This window comes from Rhinatrema bivittatum, chromosome 13 (genome assembly GCF_901001135.1).
Source record: "Rhinatrema bivittatum chromosome 13, aRhiBiv1.1, whole genome shotgun sequence".
In the NCBI taxonomy this organism is placed as follows: Eukaryota; Metazoa; Chordata; class Amphibia; order Gymnophiona; family Rhinatrematidae; genus Rhinatrema; species Rhinatrema bivittatum.
In genome coordinates, this window is record NC_042627.1 from 33166148 (window position 1) to 33183101 (window position 16954).

Sequence of the window (16954 nt, forward strand, 5' to 3'; positions counted from 1 at the left end):
ATGAAGGTACCCAAGCCTCCAGCCCTCCTGCTTCTGCACTCTGCCCTGGGACCTCCAGCTCCTTATGAGGACTTTACCGACGTCTTCTCGAAGACTAAAGCAGAGATTCTCCCACAGCACCGTCCGTACAACTGTGCTATTGACTTGCTGCCCGGAACCATGCCTCCTCAAGGTAGGGTGTACCCCTTGTCCTTGCCCGAGACTCGGGCAATGTCCGTGTATATTACAGAGAATCTGGCGAAAGGGTTCATTCGCCCATCAAAAATCGCCCGCCGGGGCGGGCTTCTTTTTTGTTAGCAAGAAAGATGACTCCCTGAGGCCCTGTATCAACTACTGAGGTGTTGCGATCCTGCCCGCGAGGAGCGCGGGCAGGCTCTTACCTTCTCGCAGCCAGTCGGGCTGCTGATGCTGCTGCTTCTCTTTCCCTGAATCAGCTGGGGCCGTCCCCGCAGCTGTTGCCATGCGGCCGGCTCCTCTGCTGCTGTTTCTGCCTTTCCCCGACGTGCTGCTGCGATCCTGGGACCTTCAGCCAGCAGGGAGGCCAACCCTGCCGGTGCCTGCAGCCTGCTACAGCTCTCTGCCTGCAGTCTTGCCTCTCCTCCTGGGGCTGTCTTCACGGCATGGAGCCGTTCCTGCAGTCAGCCCTTCTCCTGCTTCCTGCTTCAGTCCTTGCAGCTCTCTGTTCTCTCTGCCGGTGCCTGCAGCCAGCCTTACCTCTCTCTGCTTCTTTCTGCAGTCCTTGCAGCTGGGAGCTGCTCCAGCGACCTGCCTTCACCCAGCTCCAGCCCAGGGCTGCTCCGCTGCTTCCCTGGGTCTTCCACGTGGCTGAGGACGCCACCAGCTTCCAGCTCTTCTCTCCAGCTCCCTAGGGCGTGGGCGCGTGCCTCTCTGCTCCTCTTCAAGGGCCAGCCAGGTGTGGCCCCCTGCTGACCCCTCCCTGGGCGTTGTCCACCTCAGCTCTACTAAAGGGCTCAGCGTTCAGTCTGTCTTTGCCTTCGCAAGGAGTTGGTCACTCCTGAGATCCTTCGCTCCAGGAAGTCGTCCGTGTTCCAGCACTTCTGCAAGGTCCTGTGTTTCTTGTTACCTGTCGGAGCCCCTCGTCCAGTCCTGATGTCTGCCTTCTGTTCCAGTCCTGACGTCCGCCTGCTGTTCCAGTCCCAAGGTCTGTCTCTTGATCCAGTACCCGTGTTCCAGCCCTGATGTTACCTGCTGTTCCAGATGTCCATGTTCCAGCCCTGAGGTGTGTCTCCTGTTCCAGTATCCGTGTTCCAGTCCTGATGTTACCTGCTGTTCCAGATGTCCTTGTTCCAGTCCTGAGGTCTGTCTTAGTCCTTGTTCCTGACCCTGATGCTTTAACCTGCCTTGAGCTACCAGGAGTGCAGCAACCTGCTTCTTCCCTGTGCTCTCCCGCTCTCAGCATGGTCCGCGACCAGCCTTCCAGGGCTGAGTAGGGCGCACATAGGACAGGGTGGTCCGCGACTCAGTCCCACGGGTGGTCTGAGTAGGGCGCCCTGAGGGACAGTGCCCATGTCTTCCTTCAGCCCTCGTTCCTGAGTTCACGTCTATGCCTGAGTCTACGTCATTCCTGAGTCTCGTCTGAATCCATGTTCCAGTCTTCGCTGCACTGGCCTCCATTTGGCCTGCCGCTTCGTGCCGTACCCTGCGGCAGGTCTGAAAGGGCTGGGAACAGTCGAAGGACTGTTCACAAGACCACATTGCGTTGTTGGGTCTTCCGAAGCGTGCAGGTCCGGAGGAGGTCCTGTCTTCTAGTCATCACTCCAGCCTTGCTCCCGTCCAGCCCATGCTCGGGCATGCCACGCCTCCCGTGGCACCTCTTCAGAGTTCCTCTGGGGTCGAGCCGTGGCCCAAGGACACACATCTCTCAGGAAGTGGGATCGCTCTCTTAGCGCTCCACAACACCGAGGACTCAACGCGATTATGAAGCGGGACCACTACCCACTCCCAGTAATCCCGGAGCTACTTGATAGGCTCCAAGGCGCGAGAGTCTTCACCAAACTGGACCTACGCGGGGCCTACAATTTGGTTAGAATCTGCCCTGGAGACGAATGGAAGACCGCGTTTAACACCAGGGATAGGCATTACGAGTATCTCATAATGCCCTTTGGCCTTTGTAATGCCCCAGAGGTCTTCCAGCACCTGATGAACGAGGTGCTACTGGATTTACTCAACACCTGTGTGATCATCTACCTCGATGATGTCCTGATTTACTCCCGTGACCTGCCTATGCATCACCAGCATGTCCGCCAGGTGCTCCAAATACTCAGGGAGCACAGCCTGTATGCTAAACTTGAGACATGCAGTTTTGAAAAAACTTCCCTGCCGTTCCTGGGTTATATTGTCTCGGCAGACGGCTTTCAGATGGACCTGGAGAAAGTTGCTGCAATCAGGAACTGGACATGGCCGAGGGGTCTCAAGGCATTACAACGCTTCCTCGGCTTTGCTAACTTCTATAGGCACTTTATCCCTGGGTACTCTTGTATTGTGGCTCCCCTGACTGCGCTCACCCGGAAAGGAGCCGATGCGACGGACTGGCCTGACCAAGCCTTCGAGGACCTTAAGAATTCCTTCCTGCTGGACACATGCCTCCGCCATCCTGACCCCAGTCGACCATTCATGGTGGAGGTCGATGCCTCGAACCTGGCAGTCGGAGAAGTTCTGAGCCAACACTCTGACACAGGACAACTTCTCCCGTGTTCTTACTACTCACGGAAGTTTTCCCCGGCCGAGAGTAATTACAGTATCGGGGACAAAGAACTCCTCGCCATAAAGCTTGCCCTGGAAGAATGGAGACAGTGGTTGGAGGGAGCCAACCATCCCTTCACCATTTACACGGACCATAAGAATCTGTCATTTCTACGCCAAGCCCAGCGCCTGAACCCGAGGCAAGCTCAGTGGTCTTTTTCTTTGACCGGTTTGATTTTACACTGTGATATCGTCCTGGCTCAAAAAACATACACGCAGACACCCTGTCATGGTCCACCAAGGTTGAAGAGACTCTGGAGACACCTCAGTATATTTTAGATCCCAAGAAGGTGTGTCTTGCCGCCACCTCTCTGTCATCCGAAGAAAAGATCGTCGTCCCACACCACTCCCGAAAGGCCGTGCTACTTTGGGCCCATGAATCCCTCACCGGGGGTCATGCGGGTCGCACCACGACTTTAGACCTCCTTAACCGGTACTATTGATGGCCGACGGTAAGACAAGATGTTCGTCTCTTCGTGGACTCTTGCCCCACCTGCGCACTACAGAAACCGCTCGTCAGGAAACCAAGAGGACTGCTACAACCATTGCCCATCCCAGTGGAGCCGTGGATGCATATCTCCACTGATTTTGTGGTGGACCTTCCAGCTTCCACCGGGAACACAGTCATCTGGGTAATAGTGGACCGGTTCTCCAAAATGGCGCATTTTGTCCCTTTGTCGAAATTGCCCTCAGCTCCCGATTTGGCTACCCTCTTTGTCCAACACGTATTCCGACTACATGGTCTCCCTCAAGACATAGTATCTGACCGAGGTCCACAATTCACTGCCCGCTATTGGAAGGCTTTATGCAAGCGCTTCAATATACAACTGAGTCTCTCATCTGCCTTTCATCCCCAAAGCAATGGCAGACAGAACGAACACACCGGACCTTAAAGACTTTCCTACGATCCTTTGTAAATAAAAACCAAGATGATTGGGCCAAGCTACTCCCATGGGCGGAGTTTTCTTACAACAATCATACACATTCCGCTACAGGAAGCTCCCCCTTCCTAGCAGTTTATGGGAAACAGCTGCGGCCACCCTTGCCTTTGGCTGAACCTAGTACGCTGCCAGCAGTGCAACTTTCCGCCCGCCAGTTACTTGCTCTATGGAAGTCCATCCAAAAGAAGATACAAGAAGCTGCCCGGTCTGCCAAAAAATGGGCAGACAGCCATCGCCAGTCTACCTCCCTGGAGATCGCGTTTGGCTGAGTACAAAGAATCTGCAACTTTGGATTCCCTCCCGCAGGCTCGCCCCCAAATTCTGTGGACAATTCCGTATTGCCGAGCATGTAGGGGCTGTTTCCTATTGCTTGCACTTCCCCCCCCTTGATGCATGTGCACAACGTCTTCCATGTGTCACTCTTGAAGCCTCTCATTCTTTCCAGGTACCATCCCCGGGCTCCTGATTCTCCAGATCCTTCCGTGCCAGGAGATACCACCTATCAAGTTCGGGAGATCCTCAACATAAGATTCCATCAATGCCGGTGGGAGTATCTAATGGCCTGGGAAGGCTGTGGACCTGAAGATAACACATGAGAGCCTGCCCGCAACATTCTTGATAAGGAGTTATTGAAGACATTCCATCAAGACCACCCAGGTAAACCCGGGCCTGCTAAGAGGGGGCGTAAGAGGGTAGGTACTGTTACGGTCCTGGTCGCGACGGTCGCGACCCTGCCCTCACCTCCTTGGTCCCGCTCCATCTCCGAGAGCCTGCAGCCTGTTTCACGGCATCCCCACGGGGGGGACGCCGCCGAGAAACCCTTCTGGGACGCCGTCTCCTTAGGCACGCGCGTAGGAGCCATGCTTATGAAGGCCTTTTCCCGCCACTGAAGGCTCCGCCTTACCCCTGATGTCAGACGCTGCGGCCTATGTAAGGCTGCCGCAGAGCCCAGAGCTTTGCCTTGCAACAGGGTTCCTTGTGGTTCCCAGTTGCTCCGAGCCCCGGAGTGTGCTATTGCGTTAGCAGCTCAGTTCCTGCCTAAGACTTGCTACGCTACTGTGTCCAAATCCTGTTTTTGCTCCTGCCTGGTTCCAGTAATCTGTTCTGCTTCAGTTCCAGCTTGGATCCAGTACCTGTCCTGCTTCAGATCCTGCTTGGTTCCAGTAACCTGTCCTGCTTCAGTTCGAGCTTGGATCCAGTACCTGTCCTGTTTCAGTTCCTGCTTGGTTCCAGTAACCTGTCCCGCTTCAGTTTCTGCTTAGTTCCAGTAACCTGTCCTGCTTCAGTTCCAGCTTGGATCCAGTACCTGTCCTGCTTCAGTTCCTGTCTGATTCCAGATCCCTGCCCATCTGCTTCAGCTCCAGCCTCTGTGATCTCCTAAGTCCCAGCAGCTGGGCTCCTACGGGCTCCTCCCGGGGGAGTACCAGCTTCCTGGGTGAAGCTCACCGTCCATCACCTGCCTGGTATCTGCCTCCCAGCCTGCCCTCAAGCAGAGACTATAGTCCATCTCTCTCCAGTCTCCCACAGGCCAGCACAAGGGTCCACTAAAACAGCTTATTCACAACACTTAATATCATAGCGATATTAAGTCGGAGGCCCCAAAAATAAAAAAATAAAAAAATAAAAAAATCTTTAAAAACCCATGGGTTGGAAAATGAATGCTCAATTTTGCCGGCGTCCATTTTCCGAACCTGTGGCTGTCAGTGGGTTTGACAGCCGACGCTTCTGCCAATAAGGAGGTGCTAGGACGCGCTAGGGACCCTAGCGCCTCCTTAATAGCGCGGGCCCTACTTTGAATACAAAATCGCGTGCCCAGAAGAGGTGCCTGGGCGGCATCTGGAGAGCGGGTGCTCGCCTCGGAGCACCGGCTCTCCCATGCACTTTACTGCATTGGCCTGTTTATTTGCTACCTTTTATTAAACACTACTTGTGAACAGCACAGAATTGTGGACAGCAAACTGTTGACCTTCTCTTGTCTCTACTACTTTACCCGCAACTGTGGTTTGGGTTCTTCCACCATTATTAGATGACCCTATGGTGCCATGTCCAGGGCAACAAGCTGAGTCAGTCCAGGCAATACTCCCACTGCACGCAGAGAGATGTAGCTCTGATTTCCAATTTCTCTAAGAAAAACAGGACTACATTGTCATGCATGCAATAGAATAAAGCTAGTACTATTTCAGCTCGTTCCCCTTGGCATGGAGCCATATGATCACAATATGTATAGGGTAAGTCATACAATATGGAATGTCCAGTATATAGAGCAACTCGTGTTATATAGAACATCAGAATCAAAGTGCAAAAGAACATAAGAACATGCCATACTGGGTCAGACCAAGGGTCCATCAAGCCCAGCATCCTGTCTCCAGCAGTGGCCAATCTAGGCCATAAGAACCTACAGGATCAAATCAGAGGGAAAAAAGGCAAAAAGAGCTACCAGACAGTATGGATATGTAGTCATTTAAAATAACATGGGAAGCACCAAAAACATTTGCTGTTTTATTTTGTGTCATTTCTAATCTGATACAGAAAAAAAATCTAGTCATGCAAATTTAAACACATAATTCAAAATATTTTTTTAAATGTTATTTAAAAAGGAGAAAAAAAGATTTCAGATGCCAAATCTTGAGCTAAAAAAAACCTCTTGAGATTACCATATGCATAATCAGTTTAAATAAACCTTGGTTTTTAATATCTTATATATAACAAATATATCCTCAAAAAAATCTCAAATATATGAAGAATAAAATCTTGTTGAATTTCTTTTATGATGTTGTTTAGAACCACACCTTTATATTGAAAATGCTTGCATTCCAATCTGTGCACTCTACCAGAATGTGTTCTCCAACCCTGTCAGCATTTTACCCTGATGAGCTGCATCAGGCAATAACCGCTAAAGTGTGTGTGTTTACAAGAATGTTTTCAAATGGTGTCTCTGTTTAAATATTAACAAAATTAAATTAAATTGAAACTATGCAAAAAATGTGCTTATCTTGAACACCAAACATAAAACGGTGGCGTAAACACTTGCATTTGTTCAAATAAGTAGTTGATTTGAAAACAGCATCCTAAAAGAATCTTGTCCAATAAACAACGGATATGTTTCCAACTTTCATTGATTCAAAAGAATGAACAAATAAAATAGAACCAATAGTAAAGATGTAAACAAAAGACGATCAAAGAAAATGTCCCCATTCAATCAATACAGGCACCATTTGGATGATTGAAAATTGTATCTATAGTAGTTGTTTACAATTTTTTTACATGCATAAAAGCATATAGTTTGCAATACAAATTAACAACCAGTGAATAAAGTAAAACAAGGAATACAATAAAACAATATAACATAAATAATAAAAATGAAAGATAAAAAGTACAAGGCAAACCGAAATAACTATTATGAACTATAATTCCAATTAGGAACTATATACATACATAGCCTTCTTCTAAACTCATTTATTTGCCAAAAGTCCCATACTGCTTTACATATGTACTAGGGATGTGAATCATTTTTTGACGATTTAAAATATCGTCCGATATTTTTTAAATCGTCATTAATCGTTAAAGAGTGCAATACAATAGAAATTCCACCAATTTATCGTGAAAAAATCGTTAATTGGGTTAGTGCACACTAACGGGAGTTAGAACACAACCTAAAAACCCACCCCAACCCTTTAAAACCCTTTAAAACCCTTTATCGGATCGGGCGCAGCCGATAAAAAAAAAAAAAACGATCGGGCCGGACGAAAAAAAATGCATGATTTGAATCGGAACCGAACTGATTCCAGTTCTGATTCACATCTCTAATATGTACTATTGTTGTTGTGAGTGGGCTGTTTAGTGGACCCTTGGGCCGACCTGTGAGAGACTGGGGAGAGATGTACTATAGTCTCTAGTGAGTGACAGGTCAGGAGGCAGATACCAGGCAGGAGGTGGACGTGAGCTTCACCCTGAAAGCCGGTACTCCCCCGAGTGGAGCCCATAGGAGCCTGGCTGCTGGGACTTAGGTGATTCACCCTGGAAGCCGGTACTCCCCCGGGAGGAGCCCGGCTGCTGGGACTTAGGAGATCACGGAAGCTGGAGCTGGAGCGGGCAGGCAGGGATCAGGAGTCAGGCAGAAACTGAAGAAGGCTGGGACTGAAGCAAGCAGGAACTGAAGTAGGGCTGGCTACTGGAACCAAACAAGAGCTGAAGCAGGACTGGCTACTAGAACCAGACAGGAGCTGACGCAGGACTGGCTACTGGGACCAGACAGGAGCTGAAGCAGGACTGGCTAATGGAACCAGACAGGAGCTGAAGCAGGACTGGCTACTGGAACCAGACAGGAGCTAAAGCAGGACTGGCTACTGGAACCAAGCTGGAACTGAAGCAGAACAGGTTACTGCAAACAAGCCAGACAGAAGCAAGACTTGGGCATGGAGTGAAACAAGTCTCAGGCAGGAACGGAGTTGCTAACGCAATAGCACACTCCAGGGCACGGCGCAACAGAGAACTGCAAGGAATCCCATTGCAAGGCAAAGTCCTGGGCTCCGCGGTGGCGTTACATAGGCCGCGGCGTCTGATGTCACGGATAGGGCAGAGCCTTCAGTGGCGGGAAACGGCCTTCATAAGCGCGGCTTGCACGCACGCGTGCGCCTAGGGAGAAAGTGTCCAGGCAGGGCTTCTCGGTGGCGTCCCCCCCCCCGCGGGGATGCCGCAAAACAGGCCGCAGACCCTCGGAGACGGGCCAGGACCAAGGAGGTAAGGGCCTAGTCGCGACTGCCGTGACTGGGACCGCAACAGTTGTAGTTATATTCCCTTTCTGCACTTCAGATAGCATGGCAGTTATTGTACCGCACAGACCTTATGCTGTAGTCTCCTCTAGAACAGACTTTACTGACTAGTATGGTCCATGCTACACTACTCATATACTGACATCAACTGTTTTGTGCTGTAAATTAGAGATGTGAATCGTGTCCTCGATCGTCTTAACGATCGATTTCGGCTGGGAGGGGGAGGGAATCGTATTGTTGCCATTTGGGTGTGTAAACTATCGTGAAAAATCGTTAAAATCGTGAGCCGGCACACTAAACCCCCCTAAAACCCACCCCGACCCTTTAAATTAAATTCCCCACCCTCCCGAACCCCCCCCCCCTCCAATGCTTTAAATTACCTGGGGATCCGGCGGTGGTCCAGAACGGCGGCGGTCCGGAACGGCCCCCTCAATAGAACGTGTTGTCTTCAGCCGGCGCCATTTTTCAAAATGGCCGCCGCAAAATGGCGGCGGCCATAGACAAAAAAGGTTCGATGCAGGAGGTCGTTCCGGACCCCCGTTGGACTTTTGGCAAGTCTTGTGGGGGTCAGGAGGCCCCCCCAAGCTGCCCAAAATTTCCTGGGAGTCCAGCGGGGTTCCGGGAGCGATTTCTTGCCGCGAATCGTTTTCGTACGGAAAATGGCGCCGGCAGGAGATCGACTGCAGGAGGTCGTTCAGCGGCGGTCCGGAACCCCCGCTGAACGACCTCCTGCAGTCGATCTCCTGCCGGCGCCATTTTCCGTACGAAAATGATTCGCGGCAAGAAATCGCTCCCGGAACCCCGCTGGACTCCCAGGAAAATTTTGGCCAGCTTGGGGGGGCCTCCTGACCCCCACAAGACTTGCCAAAAGTCCAGCGGGGGTCCGGAATGACCTCCTGCGTCGAATCGTTTTTGTCTATGGCCGCCGCCATTTTGCGGCAGCCATTTTGAAAAATGGCGCCGGCTGAAGACAACACGATTCTATTGAGGGGGCCGTTCTGGACCGCCGCCGTTCTGGACCACCGCCGGATCCCCAGGTAATTTAAAGCATTGGGGGGGGGGGGTTCGGGAGGGTGGGGGATTTAATTTAAAGGGTCGGGGGTAGGTTTTAGGGGGTTTTAGTGTGCCGGTTTTCCTGCCCTCCCCTTCCCCCGATTTACGATTTTTTAACGATAAATCGGGGGAATTGGTATTGTATCGTGGCCCTAACGATTTTTTGACGATTTAAAATATATCGGACAATATTTTAAATCGTCAAAAAACGATTCACATCCCTATTGTAAATATTGTCATTATCTACTGAAATTTTACTAGTTATTTCCTATTTACTGTATCCATAACAGATCCAACCGACTATAAAACACTTCTAGCTTTCTTGATGGAAAAGCATGCTATAAATAAATAAACGATAATGATGATGGAATACCACTTGTAGAATGGTATTCCAACAAGAAAATTTAACTTCATACTCAGTCTACAGTAGAGGTAATTTGACACAGTGTATTTGCATGGGGTTGAATATGTTTTTTCCATTTACAGGCACAAACTCTTTGGCTCTCTGCGCTTCTCACTTTCAGGATTTCATAGTGGGTAGGTTCTAGGAATTCCTTTGCCTTCTAGAACATCCTTTTGGTACCTGAATTCCAGTGGATCTGCTCTGCTGCATTGCAGGGCGGTTTCTTCTCCTTGTTCCTCGATAGTACTATGTGGGTACAAACTCCTTTTTCTCTTGATGAATATACAGTACAGATTGTCCTGTAGTACCGGGTTGACCCCATGTACACTAACTGAAATAATTAATGTAAAGAGGGTCCAGGAGAAATTGGGGGAGGTGATTTTTTTTTTTAATGGAAAGGCAGGGACCGAACAGTTTTTTGTTTTATTTCCTTTTTTAAAATTTCAAATAAATGAAATTAAACAGAATAAAAAAACAAAACAAAAAATGTGCACACCCCTACTATGCACAAGTTTTGCTATAATTAAAAAAACAAACCCTTTGCTTTCTTAAAAAGTCTTGAAGAAAAAAAGGTTTAAAAAGCAAAGCTAGCAATCAAACAATTAAAATCTGGTGAACAGGTGCTCTGAAAAACTGCAGGCACACCCCATCATTTCCTCTGTGGAGCACTGATCCCCTGTTGAAAACCCCTGCTCAAGGACAGTGGTTCTCAACAGGTCTGTCTCGAGGGTCCGGGAAGGGTGTTGTAGAACCAGCAGGAGGCTACTATTTCCTCGTCAGCCCATCATCTGTCAGGTATGTCCGGACAAAAAAAAGGTTGAAAACCACTGATTAAGCCAGACTAGAGAAGTGGCTAATAAGTGCTTTAACTTTTAAATTAAACGTTGCATTACTATGGCTGTACGCTTTTGTGTGGGTGAAATTCCAACAAAATAGTCTGTAGATGTTTAAATAAAATTATTCAGTAAATAATTGTGCGGTAGAACCATCTCCAGAGTTGTATGCAAAACAAGGTCTTTCAAAGGACCAACCCACAGTCTTCCTTTGCCCACATCATTCCCTCCCTCTGCCGAAAAGCACAGCCTGCTTCGAGCACGTACCAAGTGCTCCAGCTACGCTTCTCAAGCTGCTTCCACCGAACGCAGGTCGGCGCAAGAAGCAAAGAAAGCGACTCGAGAACTAGGAGAGCGCGGTCAGCACCATGGAGAGCGCATGCTCCAACGTGCACGGGTCTGCGCGTTCACAGCCCTTCGTAATACACGATGCGCATGTGTAGAGCTAGCGGCCTGGCGGGAGTGCTGAATTTGTCATATCACCGGAAGTACGCGCCCGGAAGTGGAAGAGCAGTATCCTAAGAGTGGCGGCCGAAGGAGTTTCAGGTATATTGTGAAGCTGATTTTTTTATGAACCGGAGGCGCGGCCGGTGAGGGAGAAGCGTGATTCCGGAGGAAGGAGACTCGCGGTGATTTTCTCCCGGAGTAATCGCGACGGAGATCAGGGCTTTCTGTACTGGGGAGATCTTGGCGTGGGGGATTCTCTCCCTAGGTGGGGTACGGAAAGGTTTTGGGGAGGTTGGTGAAAGTAGGCTTTATCCTTGGATGCAGGACATTGCGGTTGAGTAAGGCGGAGTGCAGCTTTATATAGTTGTTGAGATAAACTTTATGACTACTCGCGTTCAGGATTTGTGTTAGTACTGTGGTTATTGGTCTCAGGCTTTTTTTGTATTTCTCTTTTGATGGTGTATTGTAGTTCATGTGGAGCTGATTGTTTCTATATGCTTAATTCTTCTTGGAAGTTCACGAGGACATGGATCTTATCTTCCAAAATGATAGCAGCTGCCTTACAGTAACTCTGAGTAAGGAACACTACTAGCACAACTTCAGGCCGATACAGTAAAAGTCGTGGGAGAGCAGGCGAGCACACAGACCACTCTCCTGTGCGCGTGATTTAGTATTCAAATGAGGGCCCACGGTAAAAAGAGGTGCTAGGGACACCAGCGCATCCCTAGCGCCTCTTTTTTGACAGGAACTGTGGCTGTCGGCGAGTTTGACAGCCGACGCTCAATTTTGCCAGCGACAGTTCTCAAACCCGCTACACAGCCACAAGTTCAGAAACCGGATGCTGGCAAAATTGAGCGTCCAGTTTTCAATCTATGAGCTGCGGGCTGATTTAAAAAAAATTTTTTTTTAATTATTTTTTACTTTTGTGATCTCCGACTTAATATCGCCATGATATTAAGTCGGAGGGCGTACAGAAAAGCAGTTTCCCGGTGCCGGCAGAATTTAACGCCTACCTTTGGGTAGGTGCTAATTTCCGAAAGTAAAATGTACGGCTTGGCTGCACATTTTACTTACTGAATCGCACGGGAATAACAAATAGGGCTATCAACATGTATTTGCATGTTGCAGGCGCTATTAGTGTCGAAAACATGCGTCCAAACGCGGATTAACAGTGCGCTTCGCCGGAGCGCACTGTACTGTATCGGCCTGTTAGTCATTTGTGGATGGTTTTTCTATATGTAACCCGCTGAGGTCTGTGGATCAGCGGGTTATACATTTTATAAATAAATAAATGCATTAAACTGAGGGAAGATCAAGAAATGTGCACTGTTATTGTTGCTTACAACTTGCATCATGTAATAACTGAAAAGAGAGGACTCTGCAAAGACCTAGGTTTCTTATTGCACAATGAACCATAAAATTATGCTATTACCTTCTGATCAGCCATCAAACTCTTCTCACCTCTTCCCCTTATCATTGGACTGCCTTTTTCTTTTTCCTTTTGTCCAAACAGATCTCGTTGGATGGTTATGCATGCCAACCAGTACATGGAGATGGAAAACACCAGACTTGCTGATGTCACTCTATATATATCTCTGTGCTGAAACCAGCCTGCTGGTATTCTCTGTCTCTAGCAGATACTGGACAGGCTTCCTATGCTGGAAACAAAGGCCTTGTTAGGCCAGGTGAATAGAAACATTTTGATGTGTAGCTCCCGAGGTAACAGATAAATTCTTCCTTCCTTGGTTAAGCCTGGCCCCAAACCGAAGAGGATGTCTGAATGGTTGGAAGCTCCTGAGGTGCCAGCCTTATGCTCCCTCCCTCAGTGGAGCACTGCCAGAGACCAGAGAGCTACTGGTGTGAGAACTTTGGTTCTCCCTCTTTCTCTCCCTCCCCCCCCCCCCCCCCCACACCTTCTCTATTCTCCTCCCCCCCCCTCCCGCCCATACACACACACACACTTCTGAATTACTCTCCTTGAGTATTCAGAGCCAATTCGGGTCCAAAGCCTTGTGCTTCCTCCTTCATTGGTGGACCAAGAGGGTTCTGCTCTCTTCCTCCCCCTCCTAACTGCCTTGCTTTCAGGACATGTTGGCTGCTTCCCCTTTAAAGTCTTAAACATGTTTCTGGTGGCAGCAGTTAAGTTTAAAAGTGAAAAAACAAAGGAGAATGCTGACTATTCAGCGGCCAGAAGTTTGTGGCAACTGGAGACTGGAGTTGCCCTCTTTTTGGGCAATTTACAAAGCTTGCATGGGTATCTGATTTGGGCATTTTGGTCTGCGAACATTGCTTGAGGCATGGGGGAATGCAAAACCCACATTCAACATTGCATGCAACCTTAGCTCAATGCCTTTGAAGGTAGGCTCTTAATGCTGCCAGGGGTTTGGAGTGATATGGGTAAGTCTTACCAGCCTTTCAGCAAGAGTTCCACAGCTGGCAGTGCTGCTTTTTTCGCCAGGCTGCAAGTAACAGTTGGGATCATCAGTGACCATTTTGAAAGTGCATGAAAATGACAGGCGCTGGTCAGCGATTAGATGCTGTCTGATGTGACCCTTTATTAATTTATTAGGGACCACGTGCCATTCAGCAATGAGCATGATGGTGGCACAAGCAGAAGACGGAATAGAACCACACTCTGCTCTGCATCTAGTCTGAGGAAAGTAGTAGATATTGCTGGATTGTTGCAAAGTTCAGGCCTGCCATTGCAGGCCCAAAGGTAGGCGTTAATTTCTGCCGGCGCCAGGGAAGTGCACAGAAAAGCAGTAAAAACTGCTTTTCTGTGCACCCTCCGACTTAATATCATGGCGATATTAAGTTGGAGGTCCCAAAAGTTAAAAAAATGTAAAAAATAATTTAAAAAATTTAAAAGCAGCTCGCGGGTTGAAAACCAGATGCACAATTTTGCCGGCGTCCGGTTTCCGAACCCGTGGCTGTCAGTGGGCTCCAGAACCGACGCCGGCAAAATTGAGCATTGGCTGTCAAACCTGCTGACAACCGCCGCTGCTGTCGAAAAAGAGGCGCTAGGGACGTGCTAGTGTCCCTAGCGCCTCTTTTTACCGTGGGCCCTAATTTAAATATTTTAGTTTACTGAATTGCGCACATAGGACACTGGCCTGTGCACTCGCCCACTCTCCCGCGAACTTTACTGTATCAGCCCATCAGTTTATACATTAGCTACCTCTTCTTTTATAGGTGAAACAGGCAATCTTGAGTAAATCCTTAAATTGTATGAACCTATGGGAGTATCACGTACACAGTTTCTCATGTCAAAAAGAATTATAAATTAAAAGAATTTAGACCTATGTTACCCTGATCCCTTTCCCAAATTTTCCAAAATTGGGCCTAGTGGTCACATCAATCTTCTCTTGTCCTTTGTCCTGTCATTTTTTCACCCTCAGGGAGATCTCCAAGACTTAAACTGTTTTCACAGATGCTGCTGTAGTTGAAATGTTAGCCAGTGAGAGTCTGACCTTTTCCTTCTGCTTTTTTGTGACCCTATGTCCCTCCACCACAAGTTTCAGGTGGCTCCGGTTGCTGTCCAGATGTCTCCTGGAATTTCTCCAGGTCAGGCTCAATAGGGCATGTAGGTTCACATGGCCAGAACTGCAAGCAGGCCAAGGCAATAGAGGATTCTGGGTCAATCACAGTCTCCATGTTGGTCTCAGACTCAGGCACACATATGAGTGCATTTGCAGGTTGCACTTGGATTCGAATAGAGCCCAGGGTAATATATGAACCAGCATGAAGGATGAAAGGAGTTTTCAGCTTCAGAGACTTCTCTTCAATGGGCCCTCTTGTTATTTAGCCCTGAAGGGCATGTTGTGGATTCTGCAGTTGCTTTGTGGCCACTGTGGCTGCTGCAAAGCTGGGGGGGGGGGGGGGGGGGGGTTGGTTCCTCCTTAGCCAGCTGTCGTCCTCTGCAGGCTTGGCTCACCCATCCCTTCACTGATTTTCATCCCTCCTCAGCACATTAAGCTTCCCTTCATTGGCAAGATCCAATCACCTTTCAGTTTGTGATTCCCTTCCTCTACAAACTTGGGCCACTTCTCTGCCCTGCACTCCCTGAGCCCAAGCACTATTTTTTTTCTGGAACTGCTCCTGCCTCCTCTTAGCACTCATGGATTCCTGTCCAGAGCCAGACCCATGTCTGCAGAGTCCACATAAAACACTCCACTACTTGCATGCCCTGAGCCCTAGCAGTTTAGCAGTTAATATCTCCCCAGCTGCAGGGCCACAGCTACATGTGGTGCTTCCTACCCTCGATTTGAAACTCCAAAGATAACTGCTGTCTCCTGTGGGATATAACAGACTTCCTTACAGTCTTCCCCCACAGCTCTGCAGCATGGAGCTCTCAGTTCCTGATCCACAAAAGTACAGGAGACAATATTGGGGGTGCTCAAGCTGGCGCCTAGGAGTGGGGTACAGTTTTAGGAACTCCCTGCAATTTCCCTAGTATCATTGCTCTTAGTTGGAGCCCAGCATGGCACAGGCATTTTCAGGGGATTCCCTTGAGGGAATCAGATTGATACAGGGAATCGGTGAAGAGGGTCCACAGAGTAAGAGTGCCCTCCTGAGGATGTGTGATATCTCTTCTGTAGATGTTAGCTGATTTTGTGCTCTCCCAATTCCTGTGTTATTTCAGTGTTGCAGAGAAATGCAAGGAAGAATCTCCAGCATCACAGATGTCTCTGTCTTGACTGTTCTAATTGCTGAAAGGGTCAATAAAAGTGATCCCTAATGTGCCTGTCTGCACAGAATACTGCCCCATAAAACCATGCAGTCCCTAGTTCTGGGTCAGCTGCATCCCTGGTAGATTTTCTCTGGCTTCTCTGGCTGGGTTCTGCAGATTCCCAGAAGTGGGAAAGAATGTTCCCAGAAAAGGTGCCATGGTCTCTTCCATGGAAAAGGCTTGGTGCAGGGCTTTCCAAATGGGATCACAAAACTTTCAGCTGGTGCCACAAGTGCCTCAAATGGCAGCGCTCTTCAGGCACCAGCATTAGTAGTGGAAGTCAGTGTGGGGCCTTTGAGCCAGCACGCACACACAGGACTTCTATGCCTGTCCTTGCATGAGTTTCTGTGGTAACAGGAAGCCTTACATGAGGAGGGATTGGAGATGCTGCAGGGCCTGTGAACTTGCTCTAACTCTAACCCCCATGCTGACTGCTACTGCTTGAAAATCACAATTAGGCTTGGGACCAGCCATGAGAGGAAGGGAAGATACTGTGTATGGGCTGGTGGAGATTGCCATTGTTCCTCTCTCCACATCCACTATTGAACCCACCCAAGGGAAAAATGTCTCTCTCATCAGCCTGCTTCCTTCCCATCAGTTGTCATCCACCATTGGCCCGGGCTCCAAATAAAAATGTTGCCTACCCAGGGTGATGTTTGGAGAAGGAACTGTTTGAAGGGAGGGATCAAATGCAGGAGAGGTTGAGATTTGCATCAGGTGGAGAGGGATTGACTGTGGAGAATGAGAGAGAAGGATGGAAGAAGGTTAGCTGGGAGATGTAAACGAGGAACTTGGGGTAGATGTGAGAGGAGATGGCAGGGAGGCAGTGAGGCTGGGTGTTAACAGAGAGGGGATGGGAATGACAAAATGGGGTGGTGTGAGAAGGAGATGATAGAGAATCAGTTGGGGGTTATAAGAAGGGCACCTCATCTGTTCTGCTTTTGACACTGCAGCCAGGACTTCAGGCACTTCTATAGGAGCTCACAGGGCTGCAAATGCATGATCTCTGAGCA

The 16954-nt window shown here is 48.9% G+C and overlaps 1 protein-coding gene across 4 annotated transcripts in view; it reads left to right on the top strand.

Moving 5' to 3' along the window:
- The first annotated feature begins 10599 nt into the window (after nucleotides 1-10599).
- GTF2A2 (general transcription factor IIA subunit 2) overlaps nucleotides 10600-16954 on the top strand; it is a 33783-nt gene continuing 27428 nt past the window's right edge. Inside the window, exon 1 of one of the 4 annotated variants that reach the window (XM_029575192.1) lies at nucleotides 10600-10727. The gene's annotated coding sequence lies outside the window, so the exon portion shown is untranslated. Of the gene's footprint in view, nucleotides 10728-11158; nucleotides 11312-11369; nucleotides 11395-11458; nucleotides 11483-16954 lie in introns of those variants that run through there. The other 3 variants (XM_029575191.1, XM_029575195.1, XM_029575193.1) reach the window with 3 other exon arrangements.